Here is a 19,960-nt window from a genome sequence, read left to right on the forward strand (position 1 = left end):
TATTCTTGTGTTTATTCACTTTCTCTGCTGACTATGCCCATGACATGGGTGGCTGCCAGAGTTCCAAATTCCAAACTGTGACCTGGAATTGTAAGTCAAGTAAACCCTTTCCCCAAAAACTTTTTTTTTTTTTTTTTTTTTGTGATTTTGTTTTGTTTTGTTTTGTTTTGGTCAGGATGTTTTATCAGACCATCAAGACTGAAACTAGAACACAGAACTAACTATAAGAGAAGCCGGGCAAGTCAGCCAGAACCAACAGAGTTGACTTCCCACCTTTGCTTTAGGGGGAAGATCAGATAGTTCCTTCTGTCCACTCACTCCGTTGCTCCAAGCGCAGACGGTTCTCATGGGAGGGCGCAGCTGACATCTTTCTCCATCTCATCGGCTTGTCAAAAAACGATGCGGAGAGATGTGCCAGGAGCAGAGAAAGAATCCCCTTCAGTAATCCTTTCCTCGCTTTAGATTCGAGACACGGGGAGAGCATTATTTCAGCACTTCATACTGAGGTGAATTCAGAAGGAATTGAGAACATGTGTGCTCTAAGCATCCATATTAATGACCTGAAATATAAAGCATACTGGAGAGGCCACATAGATAACAGTTCTGTTCTTCCTTGGATGGAAGACGGTGGTGCAGAAAGTTAAGATTTCAGTCAACATGTCTCCCGTGTAGAAATCCCCAGCCTGGGACTCAAATCTGATTAAGTGAGTCAGGTTTGCATTTATTATGGTATATTGCTAACAGTTTTCAGCATTCAGAAGTAAGTGGTGTCTCTGTGGATCTGGCCGGTTCCTGGCAATCATGTGCTTGGCTGCTAGTATGATCCAGCCTGCCAAAATACTGGAAGGTTGCTTCATGTCTGCAGCTTTCAATCGGGGGAGGGTGGTGTCCCCCACCATGCTCCTTCCCAAGGTGGTCAAATCCTGCCTACACTTTATTTACTTCTGCTTGTTCTGAAGCCCGACCAGAAGGGATACAGCTACATCTCTTTGCCTAGTTGGGTGGGGCAGGACACAACTCTGTGCCGATTTCATAACCTCTGCTACTTGTGTTTGTTTGAAGTCATTTTATGCAGAGTACCTTAATCAGAAAATCACATTCAAAACGTAACCCGTTGGATGGACTATTAGGAAACACTAATTCTTCAGAGACCATCAGGTCTCCATTCCTGTTCAAACCTTAAGCTGAGTGACGACATTCTTTGGCGGATAGGTTCACGGGAAGGAGCCTGTCCCAGCAGTAGTTGCTTTACACTTTTGTCCACCAGTCTTAATGTAGTCAGGGGTGCTGGTTGCTGGTTACAAAAGTAACTTGAAGGAAGTTTTGCAAGGACCACCTTGATACACCGCAGATGACAGGAGCGGGTGATCCTCGGGACAGGGGTTGTGCTACCTCGTTTTTCTTTGGACTACAGAAGCCAGTAAGTGGATGTGTCTGGGTGCAGTTGTACTGCACAGTAAACAGCATTCTTCTTCTTCTTCCTCTTCCTCCTCCTCTTCTTCTTTTTCTTCTTCTTAATTTTTCGAGACAGGGTTTCTCTGTATAGCCCCGGCTGTCCTGGAACTCACTTTGTAGACCAGGCTGGCCTCGAACTCAGAAATTCGCCTGCCTCTGCCTCCCAAGTGCTGGGATTAAAGGCGTGTGCCAGCACTGCCCGGCTTTTTTCTTCATTTTTTTTTTCCTTTCTACTTTTCTTCCATTTTTAATTCGATTTAGTCAGAACCCTTTGCCTAGCATGAGAGAAGCCCTGGGTTTGATCTTTTTCACTGCCAAACAAACCAAGCTAGTGAGCAAACCCCCCAAACATAGACACACTGTCAGCACCTTCCTCTCAATAGGGCTAGAGGGAAGTACCGATGTCTACCTTAGCCATGGCTGTGCAAGCACTGTTCTGCCTTAGCCAAGGCTATACCCCTCCTACTATTTTTCTCCTTCTGTTGTCTCCAGCAGCAGCCCCCACCCCCTTCCTCTGCATTTTCAGGTGGTAGCCTGGCCTTCTGACTGATCCCCAGGGAATCATTAAATGGAATTTGAAAAGGAAGTGGTAGACTTAGAATAAGTTTCTTCTGCTTGTTCCCAACACTAGCTAGATTTTCCTTAAACAACGTAAGGAAGAAGGTTCATTGTGGTTCCCGGGTCCAGTGGGGTAGTGTCTGTCTTGGTGGGAAGGCACAGCAGCAGAGACCCAAGGTTGGCCAGGTGACAGGAAGCAGAAGGAGGGAACCAGAAGTGGGGAGGGGTGTAAACTCTCACAGTGATGGCTTTCCTTCACCAAGGTTCCAGCTCAGCACTTCTCAAACTGTGGGCCATGACCCCTTTGGGGTCGAACAACCCTTTCAGAAGGGTGTCATATAACGAATGTATTTACATTACGATTCATAACAGTAGCAAAATTATAGTTGTGAAGTAGTAACAAAATAATTTTATGGTTGGGGGTCAGAACAACATGAGGAGCTGCATTAAAGGGTCGCAGCGTTAGGAAGGCTGAGAACCATTGGTCTAGCTCCCAAAGGTCCATAACCTCTCCAAACAGCATTACCAGCTGAAGATCAAAAGTTCAAATGTTCAGTGGCTGGAGAAATGGCTCAGTAGTTAAGAGAACTCTCTGCTCTTCCAGAGGTTTTGAGTTCAATTCCTAGTCACCACATGGTGGCTCACAATCATCTATAATGAGATCTGGTGCCCTCTTCTGGTGTGCAAGCATACATGCAGGCAGAACGTTGTGTACACAATAAATAAGTAAATAAATAAATCTTTAAAAAAGAAGTTCCAGTGTGTGAATGGGGAATATTTCTCATCGAAACCACCATATTCCAAGAATCACAATACATTTGGATTCCTTTCATTCCCTGTAGGAGTTTTCCTTAAGGTTGATGGACTGCCAAGTGAAAAGAATAATCAATTCAGTGAACCAGTAGGCCATTTGCTGAGCATATTTCTTAAGGTGCATTACTGAAATAAGGTATAAAGAATGCATGTAGACTCCTGTTTCCTAGGGGCTGGGGCGACAACTTAGCCAGTAAACTGCTTGCTTTGTGTCTTTGTTGGTGTTCATCCACTTGATATAAACTACAGTCATATGGGAAGAAGAACCTCAACTGGGAGAGTGTCTCCATTAGATGGTCTATGGGCAAGCCTGCGGGGACATTTTTCTTCACCAATGATTGGTACGGGAGGGCCCAGCTCTCTCTGGGAGGTACCACCTCTGAGCAGGTGGCCCTAGGGTCTATGGTAGGGCAGGCTGAGCAAGTTAGTAAGCAACACTTCTCCATGGCCTCTGCTTTGTTTGCTGCCTCTAGGTTCCTGCCCTGACTTCTGTCTATGATGGACTATAAACTACAAGCTGAAATAAGCCCTTTCCTTCCCAAGTTGCTTTTGGTCATGTGTTTTATCACAGAAACAGAAAACAAACAGACTGTGTAAATATAAAGACTTGAGCTTGATCCCCTTGGGGACATACACTTGTGATCCCAGTGCTGGGAAGGGGAAACAGGCAGGTCCCTGGGGTGTAGTAGCCAGCCAATCTAGCCTACTTAATGAGTTCTAGGCCATTGAGAGACCCTGACTCAAAAAACCAACCAAACCAACCAACCAACCAACCAACCCACCCAGAGATGATACCAGAGGTTGTGTTATCTTCTGCCCCTCCCCCTTCCCACCCCTTTACACACACACACACACACACACACACACACACACACACACACACACACACACGAGAGAGAGAGAGAGAGAGAGAGAGAGAGAGAGAGAGAGAGAGAGAGAGAGACAGACAGAGAGAGACAGAGACAGAGAGACAGAGAGAGAATGATTCTAAATACTCTCTTCCTCTGGCAGTTACGGATCCCCATAATCCCAAAAGCTTAAGCACATAAAATGTCTTGGTTGACTGAATGTCACCTCCTCCACGGTCACACTGAGAATGCTAGCGTCTACTCTGGTATTCTTCCGACATCCTCAGTGAAGATCACTTTGATGGTACCGTCATTCATCTCCAGGAATCAATATCTCATGTGACCTCTCTTTGCTGTGTTATTCTGACGTCCAATTTTGTCTTAAATGTTTCCTTTCCTCAGTTCTCAAGCAGCAACATGACCAAGCATGGAGTGGCCCAAAACATGTAATTCTAGATGTTGGGGAGGCTGAGGTAGGAGGATGGGATGGCCTGCAGGGGTTAGAGTTTAAGGCCAGCTCTGGTGATTCAGGCCCCCTCTTAGTATACATATGTGTACACATATAACATGTATACACACATATGTGTATGTGTATATATATGTGTGTGTGTGTATGAGTATACATGTGTGTGTATATGCATGTGTGTGTGTATGACTGAGGATATAGATCAGTGGCAAAGTTTGCAAAGCAAGGCCTTGGGTTCTATCTTAAATAAAATTAATTTAAAAAGAAGAGAGAGCAGTCTGGCTTTGCCTTAGTTGTTCTCTTGGTGCCCTTGTGGCTCCAGTGGCTCATCAGTTGGTGTCCCCTCTCTGACTCTGGCTCTCTCTGTCTTCTGAGTCCCTGGAATACATTTCTTTTTTTTTTTTTTTTTTTTGGTTTTTTCGAGACAGGGTTTCTCTGTGTAGCCCTGGCTGTCCTGGCACTCACTTTGTAGACCAGGCTGGCCTCGAACTCAGAAATCTGCCTGCCTCTGCCTCCCAAGTGCTGGGACTAAAGGCGTGTGCCACCACGCTCGGCTGCCTGGAATACATTTCTGTCTCTCGTCTTTGCGGCTATGGGGCAGTAAGAATCAGTGTATTCAAGTTGAGGAATTCTGGTCTCATTTTCAGGTTGGCTTTTCATCATCGTAGTTCTGCCCTTGAGTCATCTGCTGTCACTGGTGTGTGTAGTTTGTTGTCTGACTGTGTGTTGTCTCTTTTACCACCTTAATCTCACTTGCCTTAGCTCCCTCCCTTTTCTCCTTCTCTGTGGCAGCCTTGCTCTGTTTAGAATGGCCCCTGCTCCTCCCTACAGCTTTTTTATTCCACTTTAAACCACTGCCTAAGCATTTGCGCACTCTGAAATACTTGCGAAGCCCCTCCCTCGTGAGTCTCTTGGGATCTCCTGACATCCCTTCACGTCACTTTAGGGCAAATTGTTCCTTCACACTCCAAAAACATCTAGGACCTTTCCAAATACTGCGTGTTTCCATGATGCAATCTCTAGACTCTAAGCTCCAAGAAGACATTTCCCATGGTTTATTTATCCCTGGTGTGGCAATGGGAACATAGTAGGAACTCAATATCTGGGAACACAGTAGGAACTCAATATCTGTCAAGTGAATGAACTGGACATTCTAAGACTGAGACTCTGATTTTTTATAAAATGCTGCTAGGACGGCAGATGCTTTAGAGTTGAAAATGTAATATTAAGGCAAGTGTGGTGGCAGACACCCAGCACTTGAGAAACAGAGGCAGGTGGATCTCTGAGTTCAAGGTCAGCCTGGTCTACAGAGCAAGCTCCAGGACAGTCAGGGTTACAAAGAGAAAACCTGTCTCAAAAACCACAACACAACAAACAAACAAAGTAATATTATTTCAATGCTGTCATGAATATTGATGTCTCTTTTGGAAATCATCCAAAGCTGGTCTGTAATAAAATATGCCCCTAGTACCCATGCTTCTATATTGTCTCCTGCCCTACAATCTAGGCTGCCCCAGTGAGTTGAGTTTTTTTTTTTAATTTATTTTATTTTTATATATGTGTCTATGTCCATGTAAGCATGTCACGTGTGCCGTCATCCTCAGAGGCCTCAGAGTTCCAGGTAGTTGTGAGTCACCAGATGTGGGCATTGGGAACTGAATCCAGGTTCTCTCCAGAAGAGCTGCAAGCACTCTTAACTGCAGAGTCATCTCCCCCGGGCAGTTTGCATTTGAACCAACAGCTTGGGAGGGTGGGGTGGGTGGGGTGAGAGTGGAGGTGGGGATGGGATGACAAATGGATGATTTCCAAGCAGGGGTCCTCAGAGGTCACAGAGCTTCTGCTGGAATTTCTTGGAATGCTTGCTCCTGGGACACTCCCCTTGGGAACTTAGCAATGAGCAGTGGTCCTCAGGTCTTAGGAAGAGGCCAGGTGTGGGCCACTTACAGACCCCTGCTGACCTGAGCAGCAATCCCATCCCATGATGTTCCCTATTGAGAACTGTACTGCTGAGCCCATTCAACTCCACAGGACTATGGGGGATAAGGACAAAATAGTATTTTGAGCCAAGAGGGTTCACAGCATTTGTCAAGCGTCACCAGACAGCCAGAAGACCTTTGAAGTGTAGAAAACAAAACGAAACAAACTAACAAAAACGTTATTGCCAACAATTCTTTAAGTTCTTGTCCAATCAACCTTGGACATGCTGCCTGGTCTCACAAACAACCTGCTTGAACTCAAGCACCAGGGACTGCTTCTCAATCTCCACTTTTCTTTAGTTATATACTATTGATGATTTTACATATTTATGTTTAAAAGTCTTTAGGACCTCTAACAAGCTTATACACATCAAATCCTCACACGGTGGGCGGCAAGTACACGGAGTGGGGGAGGGCAGTGTGGACTCCTTTCAGCTGTAGCTGATGTGGTTTTACTTCAGTAGAATAATATTTCAGAATAGATTTCTTTTTGGTCCGTCCTATGAAATAGCTATTTTTCAGGAAGTGGTCTGCAGCACATTTTAGTTAGTAACTGTGCTGGCTAGGTTTCTGTTAATCTGACACAAGCGAGAGTCATTTGGGAAGAGAGAGCCTCAGTTGAGAAAATGTCTGAATCTGGTTGACTTATGGGCAAGCCTGTGGTGTTTTTTTTGTGAGGGATTATTGATGGGGGAGGACCCAGATCAATGAGCAGTGTTATTCCTGCGGCCGTGGCCCTGGCTTCTATAAGAAAGCAGGCTGAGCAAGCCAGTGAGTGAGTGCCTCCACGGCCTCTGCTTCACCTCCTGCTTCCAGGTTCCTGTCGTGAGCTTCTGCCCTGACTTCCCTCTTCCCTAAGTTGCTTTTGGTCATGGCGTTTTATTCCAGGAATAGAAGCTCTAAGACAGTACCATTGATTTTGTTTCTATTGGATGCATCTTTGCTTTTACAGTAAATTGTAATTACATACAGTAAAAATCATGCTTATTTGTACACCACTATGCAAATTTGGGCTGTTGCAGACAGCGATTACAGCCTCAGCCAAGCAAACAGCAGTTCCATCACCCCTTCAGAATTCTTTTCTGCCCTTTGTATAAAATCAAGCATCTCTCCACTTTAAGCAATCTTGGGCTTTTTTTTATAACTTACTCAAGGAGAAATTCTTATGGAATTCACCATTTTTTTTTCAGGTAAATAGTTCAGTGGTATTTAGTTCACTCACTCGGGGCCACCACCATCTCTGGTTCTTCCTGACATCTTCCTACTATGCCAATGCAAAACTCCTTGCAGCCTTCTTGCCTATCCCTGCTCCCACGATCCTTTGCAACTGTAGACCGGTTTGTATCCTGGCTGTGTTGATGTATCTATTTGGAATATTTCAGATAATGGGATCATACAATATTCTACCCTTTGTGCATCATCTAATGGAGTGTTCTGGAAGTTCACAAAGGTGGTCTGACTCAGCCGTTCAACCTTTCTCACAGGTAAACACGGTGAGGCCCCAACAAGCTGCCTGGAGTCCTGATGCTGCACATCACAGCAGAGTGGATACTTTCCTGTCCGGAGGAAGGGCTTGCAAAAGAGCCAATGGAAAAGTAAGAGCAAGCGGGCATGAAGGGGCTTCATAATCAGAGGCCAGCTGTGGCGAGTGTGCATGCAATATGTGGCGAAGGCAGATGTGGCTTCAGCCTCTCATTTGACCCCTGCCTGAGGACTTTAAGCTGAGGATGCCAGCAGGTACCATGTAAAAACATATTTTGTTCAGCTCAGTGTCTTAGCCCTTTTAAAGATGCGTTAGTTAACGTTGATGCAAATGGCGCTTGCTAGGAATTGATAGCCCTGATGTGGCCTGCAATGTTGTTTCCCATGGCTTCCTTTCTCATTCCTACCTTGCACACCATGACGCTTCCAGATCGCTAACCCAGTGATTTTTCTCACTTTCAGAGCTTTGGCATGTGCTTAGGGCCCATCAGTGTCTGTAAGGTTATGGGGTCTCCCGTCTGCTCTACCACAAGGCTCAACCACTCGGGGAGGCAGGACACAGGAAGTTGACCACATTTACCCCACGCCATCCCCGGGCCTGGGACACAACTCCTGGGGTGGGGAAGCACAGTCTGAGGCATGGGACAGCCAGAGCTAGTTTAGGGGTTCCCCGGCCTGTGGTGAGGCTGGGATGTCTGGTTCTCAGGCTCTTGGACACCCAGGCGCCACTAGGAGCAGAGGAAGAGCTGAGAATGGAGTAGGGGCCTACAGGCTGGATGTGGCTCAGGACCCTGGGGCAGGGAGAGCTCTAGCTGGTCCCAAGGGGTAGTTTTTGACTTGATGGGCAGCAGTCTTGGGCTTGGTGGCAGCTGTGGCTGGGAGCACAAAGAGGCCTTCTAGGGGAGACTAGATGGTGGCTCTGTAGGCAAAGGTCTTTGGATCCTGATGAAAAGAGGCAGTCTATGTTTTTAAGGCGTTTATTGTCATTTCAGAAAGTGAATGAGTAAAACCATACCCTATTTCTCAGGGTGGGCCTGAGGTTAAATGCCTTTTGCAGGGAGGAGTGTCTGGGAAGGAGAGTGTATTGGCTAAGTCCTCCAGGCCTTTAGTTACGTCACTAAAATGGAGCTGTCTTGAGCCTATGTGACTACAGGTCATATCCTCTACCTGTGGGAGCTTGAGGTGTTGCCGTTATGTGACTGATGGCCACCAATGTGTGGGGGGCTGAGGCTAGTGACAGGAGCCTAGTGCCCAGGAACCAGGAGAAGCGCCTACCATCCCTTCAGGATCACCAGGTTTTCGAGCCTTAGCTCAATGGGGAACAAGTCAACCTATCACAGACCCACACGTGTCTACTTTACTTAGGTATTCCTGGCTTTGACCTGCGGGATGTCTTTCTGAGAACTGACCTCCTTGCTAGTCTTGTGCTTAGCCTTCCCCTTGACCACTCTCATCTTGGGTGCCTCCCCATTGCCAGACGCCCTTTTGTATTCATTGCGCAGAAGCTCATAGCCCTGGGAACGAAGCTGAATGTCTGGTTCTCCAGCACCAAGACTAAATAAAGCAAGACTCACATCAAGTATGTCCAACAGAAACACGTGGAATCAGAGGACAGGAAAACTTCCTCTCATGTCACCATGTCTTTCCTGGGAGCACCCAAACCCCACCAGGCACAGAGGATCCCCAGTGCTCCATGGCAGTGACCTCACATTGGTTTGAGGTGCTAGATTCTAGTTCTCAGATGTCAAACCTTCTATTATAATAAAGGAGAAAGATATTTTCTTCCAAAATAAGTTGTAGGTTTTTTTTCCCTGATGTGAAAAATCTGTTTGTGGCTGTATCATTGCAGTTGAAGTAGCTGGAACCCTTTTCTTTTTTTCTTTTTTTTGGTTTTTCGAGACAGGGTTTCTCTTTATAGCTCTGGCTGTCCTGGCGCTCACTTTGTAGACCAAGCTGGCCTCGAACTTAGAAATCCGCCTGCCTCTGCCTCCCGAGTGCTGGGATTAAAGGCGTGCGCCACCACGCCCGGCTGGAACCCTTTTCATTGGGGCATTCTACACTGTGTCAGAACCTGTGTCCTCTCTGAGCTGGCACTGAACCAACCAACCAATAGGGGGCACTGCAGGCCCCTTCAGTCCAGACAGAACAAACTTGAGGACACAAAAGTGATATGATATTTCAAAGGCCACCACAGCAGGCTAGCGTTAGGAAAAGGGAATCCAGTAATATATTCATTTAATTACGTTTCCTGCAATGTTGGGACATGGACCACATGCTACACAAGTGCTTACTACTGAGATATATCTCAGCACGGTTTCTTCTCCCTCCCCTCCCTTCCTCTCCTGTCCAATGCCCATCTTCACCCCCTACACCCCCATCTGTATTTTTAGCACCCCAAGACAGAAGATGTTGAATCTTGTTTATATTTTAATCGCACAAACAAACCTTTTAATTTTTCTTCCTTTATATATTTCCCGCCAGGTTCCAGGAACACAGAACTGGCTTGCCACGGTGGAATGTGGCTGACGGTCATTTGTCAGTCATACTGTTAATAAATCCAGTTCCAGGCTGGGTTTAATAGTAAGCTGCAATCTAGACTTTCACCTTTAGAGGGCACTCCTGTCTTAATAATAGCATAACCACTGGCCCCAGACAAGAAACCAGAAACCCTTTTTCTTCCTCTGCAGTTAGGAGACCCTGTACCCCTTTACAGACAGACAAGAAAGTCATTGTTTCAGATTGCTTGTTCCCTAGTAACAAAGTTATCTTGTAATTTGTAACCTTTGGTTACAGTTCTGTTCAAAGTGGGAAAGCTGAGCTGCTAGAACGAGCTCTCTGGAATCTCTTGCCTTGCCCTTGGTGGCAATGACTTGCATGCTGGGAGCTACAAGGGGCCATTCAAAAATGGCAGAAGGAAGCAGCCATTCCTTCTCTGAGAGCCTCCATTGAGAATGCTTTTCCCGCTTCTCCTGCACCTCCCAGGGTCTTAGGGGACCTGCTTTCTTCCTCCGCTTTAACCTCACCCCCTCTCCCTTCCTGTTGGAGACAAGCTAGGAACAGCAAATCTGCCCTGCCCTGCACTGGCTCCCTTCAGCTCCCTTGCACCTTCCTGGGCTGGCTGGCTCCCTTTGGTCCCTTAGTCTTCAGTATCAGAGAAGCCGCTCAGAAGAGCTGGACTCTTTCTCTCTCTCTCTTTTTTTCCTTTTCTTTTTTGTCTATCCCATCTGAATAGGTTTCTCCACAGCCAGACATTTTTAATTAACAAAAAAATCAAATTATGGTATAATTTCACATATCATGAAACCCACCATTTGAAAATGTCTAACTTAATTAGCTTATTGACAGTATTGCAAACCATCGCCAACCCTCTGAAGTAACCCCATGGCATTAAGAAGTCACTTGTGGGTGGTAAGACGACCAGTGAAGACAATTGCCAAGGGGCCTGGTGACTTTCTGGGATGCACACAGTAGAAGGAGAGAGCTTGACCTTTTGCAAGCTCTCCCCCCTCCTCCGAGTGTGCACTGGGGCATGCAGGGATCCACTGCCCTCCACCATAGAAACAAGTAATTGTAAAAGTTGACAGAGAAGCCATTTCCCTCCGCCATTCTTCCTAGTCCGTCATCCCCAGGGCTATGTCCCGTGTCTGCGTTTACCTGCTCTCCACAATTCATTCTCTCTTCTCTTTAATTCTTCAGGCCAGAAACAAAGTTTGATATTTTTCTGGCGTGGGCATTTATGTATCACTTTTTCTCTGAATCCATGAGTAACATGTGGAGTCCCCTCACAGCCTGCCTGGCAATAAAATTCGAGGGCCTTGTAACATAAGGAAGTAATCAGCGAGGGACGTGACCACTGGGGAGCTACTGTAGAAGAGACCAGCCTGTAGGTGGGGTCTGAGATCCCCGCTTCAGTCCACAGAGAGAACATCTTCCTATCCACCGCACTGCCAGCTCCCTGGGACTCAGGTCTCCCCCATGATGTTTCTGCTATTTACTTGCAACCCACAGAGGCTAAGTGCAAAGCGTTGCACATGCTTCCAGAAGACTCTCTGAGGGCTGGGTTAGGACGTAGCAGTAAGTAGAAACAGGATTCTCAGAGAAGCCTCATTCCCAGGCACAACTCGAGCCCCACTTGTGTCTCTCCACAGGGTCTGGTAGACCCTCTGATCGTTTCTATGATTGCATCCATTTTTACAGACATCAAACGCAGGGGGTTGGTGGATTTGACTCAGCGGTTTGACTGGGGTGCTGACAGGCCAGCCTTGCTCTCAACCGCTGCTCCCGTGCAGCCTCTCAGACTCAGTCACACACGAGCACAAAGCCACGATGCAATGTTTACACATGACATCTGCAGCCGCATTATCTCTCCTACTAAAATGGCTCACAACGGCATCATAAACAAAGAAGTATGTTCCTATCCCCACAGCTGCTGTGCACTGGGTAAAGTGTCCACCAGAGGTCCAGATATTCCTGGGTTAGAGACTTGGCCTCTGGGTGGCACTAGTAGGAGGTGATGGGACCTTCAGGGAACGAGGGTCTAAGTCTTTAAGCTCTTGGTGGCAATGACTTGCATGCTGGGAGCTGTAAGGGGTCATTCAAAAACAGGGAAGGAAGTAGGCACTCCTTCCCTAAGAGCCTCCATTAAGAATGCATTTCCCACTTCTCCTGCACCTACCCCGGTCCTAGTGGATCTAATTTTGTCCTCCGCTTTAGCCTTTCTTATTGAGAAGTACATCTCTCTTTATTTTTTTTTTTAGATTCCTTTTTTTTTGTTGATTTTTTTCATTTTTTTTGTTTTTGATTTTTTAAAAAGATTTATTTATTTATTATACATGTAAGTACATTGTAGCTATCTTCAGACATTCCAGAAGAGGCCATCAGATCTCATTACGGATGGTTGTGAGCCACCATGTGGTTGCTGGGATTTGAACTCAGGACCTTAGGAAGAGCAGTCCGTGTTCTTAGCCACTGAGACATCTCTCCAGCCCTGAGAAGTACATCTCATTGAGGCTGTACTTTTGAAGATAATATAGAACCCTGGTGTATTAATTAGGGTTTTACTGCTGTGAACAGACACCATGACCAAGGCAAGTCTTATATAAACAACATTTAATTGGGGCTGGCTTACAGGTTCAGAGGTTCAGTCCATTATCATCAAGGTAGGAGCATGGCAGTATCCAGGCAGGCATGGTGCAGGAGGAGCTGAGAGTTCTACGTCTTCATCCAAAGGCTGCTGGTGGAATACTGACTTCCAGGCAACTGGGGTGAGTGTCTTAAGCCCACACCCACAGTGACACACCTACTCCAACTAGATCACACCTATTCCAATAAGGCCACACCTCCAAATGGTGTGCCACTCCCTGGTCCAAGAGTATATAAACCACTACACCTGGTCAGACCTCTTTAAAAAGTTATTCTCTCTCTCTCTCTCTCTCTCTCTCTCTCTCTCTCTCTCTCTCTCTCTCTCTCTCTCGCTGTATGTGTGTGTGTGTCAGAAGACAACCTGCTGGAGTCAGTTTTCTTGTCATATGAGTCCCAGTAGTCAGACTCAGGTCATCAGGCTTGAGGCCAAGTGCCCTTACCCACAGGAGTCTCTTCCTGGCCCAAGCCGACCTCTTTCTGTGTGTTTCTCATCTCCTGATATAAGCTGCTTGCTTGACCATGGCCGCAGTGTGTTGCTCTTCCCAGAGGCCCCAAACAATGAAGTCACTTGATTTTGATGAATAAACCGGCAAAGAAAGGTTTTTTTTTTGTTTGTTTGTTTGTTTTTTTTTGTTAAACACGGGAAGTGACCACCAGGGTGTCCTTGGAAGTGGAGTGACTGGGTGATGTTGGGAAGAACTCCCATCTGATTGTACCTTCATGCTTCACAAGAAAGTGGGCCTTGGAAGGAGGTCGACCCCAGGAGAATGCGCTCTTCACAGCTTAGGCACATGTTTTAATCAAGCTCTCCCCCCCCGCCCCCCAGGGTCAGAACTAGGAGAACGGACACATAGATAAATGGAGATGAATTGTAAGGTATCGGCTCACACATCATGGAGACTGGGGAATCCAGACCTTCTGAGTTGTCCCACTGGAGACAGGGAGAGAGCCAGGGCTGCCACTCATGTCTGAAGGACCTAGGATGCAGAGTTCCTCCAGTGAAGAGAGGCCAGCCTTTTGTTCTATGCAGACTTCCCATTCCAATCGGACAAGGGCCACTTAGGTCACAGAAGCCCATTGGCTTGATTCAAACTCCACAACTTTGAGTACAAATTTCCTTCCCGAATGCTTTCTGGAACAGCTATCTGGAATTGTGTTTGACTCTGGGTCTGGGTTTTGTGGCCCAGCCATCAAAGTCAGGACTCAGTGTGCCAGCCTAGTTGCCCAGGACCTGGGATGGGTTGCTAGGAGGACAATGTTGTTGGGTAAGTGTCAGAGATCCCTGCCCCTACATGTGGGAGTCCAGCTTGAGCTACTCATCAAGAGCTACTGAAGGCTTGCTGTGGAGGGCTTGCTGGGCAGACTCCTTGAGGTTTACATAGAGAACAAGGACTTGGCATACACCCATCTTTAGGACGGTGGGTCTGAGAATGGTTAGTTTCCTCGCTTTCTATCTGAGTGGCAGGGGACTAGTCACCCCCCACCCCCCCAACCTCCCAAGAAAGACAGCTGCTGCCATCCGACCCTAGTCATTCCTCCCTGGCATTCTCTTGACATCGTTGACTATTTACTGCGGTCGGGCTCTATGGGCTGGGGACATGCCAACTAGTCAATAGCCATATGTGGAAGGGAAGAGAAGCAGGAGGAGAAATGGACGCTGCCGTGGCTAGTTGTGTGCATGGGACACTGGTGCCTCGGGTCATGAAGTTAGGTGGCCAGAAAGGCTTTTCCAGTAAAAAAGAAAGAGAAATTCCCAGTAAAGCAAAGTCTGAAGTTCTCAGATCCCTGTGAATTCCAGGCAGAAGGACAGGAACTGCCAGCCCCAGCCGGGGCACCTGAGACTTAGAGGAAGAGGCCTTGTGGGAGGTGCAATGAGAGAAGCCCCAGGACAAGAGGGAAGAGAGGGATGGGGCCTCCAAACGCACGGTGAGGGCCCAGGCATCTACTGTGAGAGGCTTGGAGTCCCGCCACCAGAGGGTTTGTGAAGAGCAGTAATGAAGTCTGACCACTGTGCCGGGAACAGGTTGTGTGGGAGAGGAGGAGGAGGCAGAAGCAGACACACAAACACCCCAGCACGGGAGAGAACAGTGAGGGCGAATGGGCCCAGCACAGTGGTGGGGACTGGCCAGGATCCCAGCATCTGCTCCAGGGTCTGCTCTGAAGGCCGAGAGACAAGGTTTGCTGCATGCAGGGTGGACTTTATGAAGTTCATGTGTGTGCATGTGTGTGCTGATCACAGGAGTGGTGTGTGTGTGTGTGTGTGTGTGTGTGTGTGTATGTGTGTGTGTGTTGGGGGTAACATTCCCATGCTAGTCTAGCCCCCTCCTGCATGATGCTCTTGATGGCTTTAGGTCTGCTGTCCTCAGTGAGGCTGTCCGAGGACTAGATATCCTGGGGCTGTTCAGGGTGTGTCTCTGTTGAGTCCTTTTCTCTTTGTTTCTTTTCCTTATTATGATTTTTGGATTCTTTTAAGAGTTATTATTTCTCTCTAATTATGTATATGTGTGTAGGTACATGCATGTGAATGCAGTTGCCCACAAGGCCCGAGGCGTCCAGTTGTAAGCTGCCTGATATGGGTACTAGGAACCCACTCAGGTACAGCCCTTGTCTCCAGTTGGGTCTGCACAGGAGAAAAGTCCCTTCCCAGGGCACCGGCTGATTCCACCCCTGGGGTGGAATGTGGGTTTGCCTGCCTCGTGTGTGCACTGCAGACATCAAGGCCCAGTGGCCACTCAAAGGAAGTGACCTCATAAATGTGCCTCCCAAGCCACACAGGATGGGTCGGGGTGCGACGTTGGGCCACTCGCTCTGGTTTACAGAAAATTCAACAGCTTGTGGCCTGCAGATCCTCAGGATAAATAGCTGGAAAAGCCTGACCCTGGCAACCTCATTTCTCATTCCTTTCTTGTTACAGGTAATAGAGCTGAAAATGTGGTTTTAATTATGGCGCTAATGAAAACTGAAAATCCAGACAGACACTTGACGAACTCTGCTGCGCGTTATATTACATTTGTGCTAACTACAAAGTACCCAGCTGGATGTAACATTATCCCCTCCCGAGCATCCGCCTGACTGAAGCTGTATAATTGATGTGGACTTTGGCAGGAGGTCAGCTTAAAGGTATTTTTTTTTATTTTAAAGATTTAAAAAAATATATCTTTAACGGTATTTTGGGGGGAAAGGAATACGTTTATTACCTGAGGTGGGAGAACATTTTCTCTGGGTTGTCCGGCTCCTTAGCCTATCCCATAGGTTGTGATCCTTCCTCAGCCTTTCCTCCAGGAGAAACCCCCGAGCCAGGAGGGAGATAAGAGACCCATTTTTAACTTGGTCAGTGGCCAGTGGTCCTGCCAGGAAAACCAGCATTTTACCACACAGACTCCATTCTTTCAGGAGCATGTGTCCTTAGTCTGAGCTGGTACACCGTGGCCACTGGTCTCCATGAAGGCCACCTCCTTGCAGTCCTTAGCTGCTAGCTCAAGGCTGCCCCAGGCCACTGGAATCTCCTTAGATATAGACTTGCCCAAGGTGACTCAGGATACCTGGGACAACCTGACTCCCCCAGATAAACAACAAACATATAAGCATTTTCATATGTGCAAGTATGTTGGTATACGTGTACATAGTGCACGTGTGTGTATGGTGGGAAGACCAGAGATTGACACTGGGTGTCCTTCCTCAGTCACTCTTCATCTAAGTTTTTGAGACAGACTCTCTCACTGAACCCGGAGTTTACCAATTGGCTGGATTGGGAACCTCAGGACCACTATGTCTGCCTCTCCAGTGCTGGGATTAAGGGCTCATAGTATCATGCCAGGCTGTTTATGCAGATTCTGGGGGATCTGATCTCAGCGTCTTACACGTGCAGAGCAAGCATCTTACTGAGTCATTTTCCCTGGCCTTAAACAGTTTAAAGTACAATCTATCTCTCTGAGGAAGATTTGATACAGGACCCACTGTGGGTGCCCAATTCTTGGGTGGTTAACTTTTCTCTTCTCTTCTCTTCTCTTCTCTTCTCTTCTCTTCTCTTCTCTTCTCTTCTCTTCTCTTCTCTTCTCTTCTCTTCTCTTCTCTTCTCCTCTCCCCTCCCCTGCCCTCCCCTCCCCTCCCCTCCCCTCCCCTCCCCTCCCCTCCCCTCCCCTCCCCTCCCCTCCCCTCCCCTCCCCCCTTTTTTTTCTTTTCTTTTCTTTTTCTTTTTTCAAGTCAGGGTTTCTCTGTGCACTCCTGGCTGTCCTGGAACTCACTTTGTAGACCAGGCTGACCTCGAACTCAGAAATCTGTCTGCCTCTGCCTCCCAAGTGCTGGGATTACAGGCCTGTGCCACCACTGCCGGCAGTTAAGTTTTTAATACAAAATGGTATCGTATTAATATCTAACTTGCTCACACCCTTCCCACTGCCGCCAACGCCACCACCACGCTGCCGCCATCACTGTGTGTGGGTGTGGGCGAGTTCCTGGGTGGAGGTCAGAGGACAACCTTCAGTCGTTCCTTCTCTCCTCTCAGCTTATGGAATCAGGGTCTTATTGTTGCAGGGTGGGTGCCTGTAGGCTTCCAGAATATCCTTCAGTCTTTACCTCACACTGTGAAGTAGGAGTGGCAGGATTATAGATTGGAGCCAAAACACACTTCTTTTTAAAAAATATTTTCATCTCACGCATGTTCATTGGTGTTTTGGCTGCATGTCTGTCTGTGTGAGGGTGTAGGATCCCCTGGAACTGGAGTTACAGACAGTTGTGAGCTGCCAAGTGGGTGCTGGGAATTGAACTCAGGTCCTCTGGAAGAGCAGACAGTGCTCTCAATCACTGAGCCATGTCTCTAGCCTCAACACCCCGCTTTTTACTTCGGCCTCAGGAGCTGAACTTGGATCCTTGGGCAAGGACCTGTACCCCCGTGGTGTTTCTGTGGCCCTTGTATATTTCAAGCCATCTTCAGATTATTTATGATGGTGTGGGCCATGTAGTGTGAATAGTTGTTTTCTGTTTTAAGGAAATACTGACAAAAGAAAAAAGGAGTCTTTAGTGCCCAGTGCAGATGTGATGTTTTCAAATATGCGTGCTCAAGGTCAGCTCAGCCTGTCGCTCTGGGAACTGTAGGCATAGAAGACCGACCTTGTTTGTTGTTTATAGGAAATGTAATATAATGGCTCCCTGTGGCTTTGTTTGTTGAGTGTGACTTTCTCTTTTTAGATTTGTTTGTTTTATGTGTATTTTATTCACACGTGTGTCTGTGCACCAGAAGAGGGTGTTGGGTGCCCTGGGAATGGGGTTACAGACAGTTGTGAATTGTCATGTGGGTGCTGGGATTCAAACCTGCGTGCTCTATAAGAGAAGCAAGAGCTCTTAACCTCCTGGACCATCTCACGGCCAAGATTTCTGTGACTCCAAGATGCCCGATAGACTTCTAGAGAGATCTTACCTTTGGATCTAAGCAAATATGCGTTCTCACCTGGAAGCATTGTATTGTATGGCTATCTCTATTTTAGCTTAGAGATGGGCCTCAGGTTCATATCTCATATCAGGTTCATATCTCACCCGCCTAGATCGGCATCCTCAGATTGTGTTCCCAGGCTGCAAAAAGCACTGTGAATTCACTGGACAACAAGAATTCACGGCACAGCTGACCTCAGAGTTGTAGGCAGTTCCTACCTCTGGATGCTTTCACTGGCTTGGTGATGGTCTGGGTGCAGCTCCATAATCTTTCTTATTCTTGTTGGATTCATAATCTTTTTTGTTTTTCTTTAAAATTTAAATGTAGCAATGGTAAACTACTCATATAGCCTACTAGTGTATAGATCTGTATAAAACGTGATGGGTATTTGCGCAGCATTTCATCGTCTCCAGCGGTGGCACATACTGGCGGTTTCTGAGTTGTTTCTTCCAGAGATACTTGTTCCTATGCATGCAAAGAAGGAAGTGTTCCTTCCCCTCCCCCTCCTGGCCATCTCTTACCATGCTCGCTGTCCCCAAAGTACCTTTCTTTTCTCACTTCTAACACCTTGGTTATCATTCTCATGTCAGGGCATAAAGAACTTCCTCACTTCCTTTGAATGGGTGCAGAATATCACATAGTTCAGATAGATCTTAATTATTGTGATTGATACTAATGCAGGCTCTAGTTTGTTCTTATAGGAAAACAGTAGTGCTTGCACCATTTTGCATTTATGCGTTATTTTTTTGGTTTGTTTAAATGCCCAGGATATTGAGTGTGCAGGGCCAAGGGTGGGTGTCACTGTGCATGCATGAATAGTCAGATTTTGATGAGTGTGAGTTTCCTTCTGCTCCAAAGAAACAACCACAAGCTCGATGGCTTAGACAATACTCAACAATTATTTAACAGTCTGGAGGTCAGACGTGCCAAAATCCATGAGCTGACCCACTGACCTCCTTCTGGAAGATCTGAAGGGAGAATCAACTGTCTTGCAGGTTCCCAAGCTGCATGTGTTCCCTGGACTGTGGCCTCTCCATCTTCAACGCCAGTGCAAGGACGTCCTCACGTCACTTTTTCTCTGATCTCTGCATTTGTGCCACATTGTCTCTGAGTTTGATACTTCTGCCTCTCATCTGTAAAAACCTTTGTGGTTTTGTTGAGCCCACCCAGACAGCCTTATCAGGCTTAGTTTAATAATTAATAAATGATCTTTCCGCATGAATTTTATACTGAATTCCTCAACCACACATCTAAGGAGGGTTTTTTAGTCTGTTTTTCTTTTGGACTGTTTGGATTGATTTGACATTCTTTTTCTAACAGCCATCCAGGAAGGTGATTATAAATATATTAGTAACAATAGATGGTATTTCTGAGAAATGAATTACACATTTAAACATTTTCCATTTTTTTAAATTTATATGAGATTTTGTTCCATTTCTGACTCTGTATGCTTATGCGTATCTCTGTGTGGGTGTGTGCTATGTGCACAGGACCGCAGGTGTCAGAGGAGCCCAGCTGATCCTTCTGGAATCACAGTTGCAGGGGGTTTCCTGATGTGGCTCTGGGAGGTGAACTCAGGTCCTGTGTAAGAGCAATATGGACCCATAGCCACCCAACGATCTTTCTAGTCCTAAATTACCCTATCCCCAGTCCATCCTTTGTTTCTAGTTTACTTGTGGAATAGTTTTCACCCTACAGAAGGTTTTATCTCTGTGTAGTTGAATTTGTCATAGTTATTGATAGCACCGAGGCTTCGATCTAGTCACAAAGATCTTTCCGGGTGATAAAAGGA

The 19,960-nt window shown here is 46.8% G+C and overlaps 1 long non-coding RNA gene across 1 annotated transcript; it reads left to right on the top strand.

Annotated features, from left to right (window-relative positions):
• Positions 1–7,606: 7,606 nt before the first annotated feature.
• On the top strand, positions 7,607–19,377 carry LOC110309942 (uncharacterized). Its single transcript, XR_002379774.1, has 3 exons — positions 7,607–7,711; positions 15,655–15,860; positions 19,164–19,377. It is a non-coding gene; the product is annotated as an uncharacterized LOC110309942 (long non-coding RNA).
• Positions 19,378–19,960: the final 583 nt, after the last annotated feature.

The sequence above is a fragment of the Mus caroli genome, unplaced genomic scaffold (genome assembly GCF_978045245.1).
Source record: "Mus caroli unplaced genomic scaffold, Mus_caroli_1 scaffold_12, whole genome shotgun sequence".
Classification (NCBI taxonomy): Eukaryota; Metazoa; Chordata; class Mammalia; order Rodentia; family Muridae; genus Mus; species Mus caroli.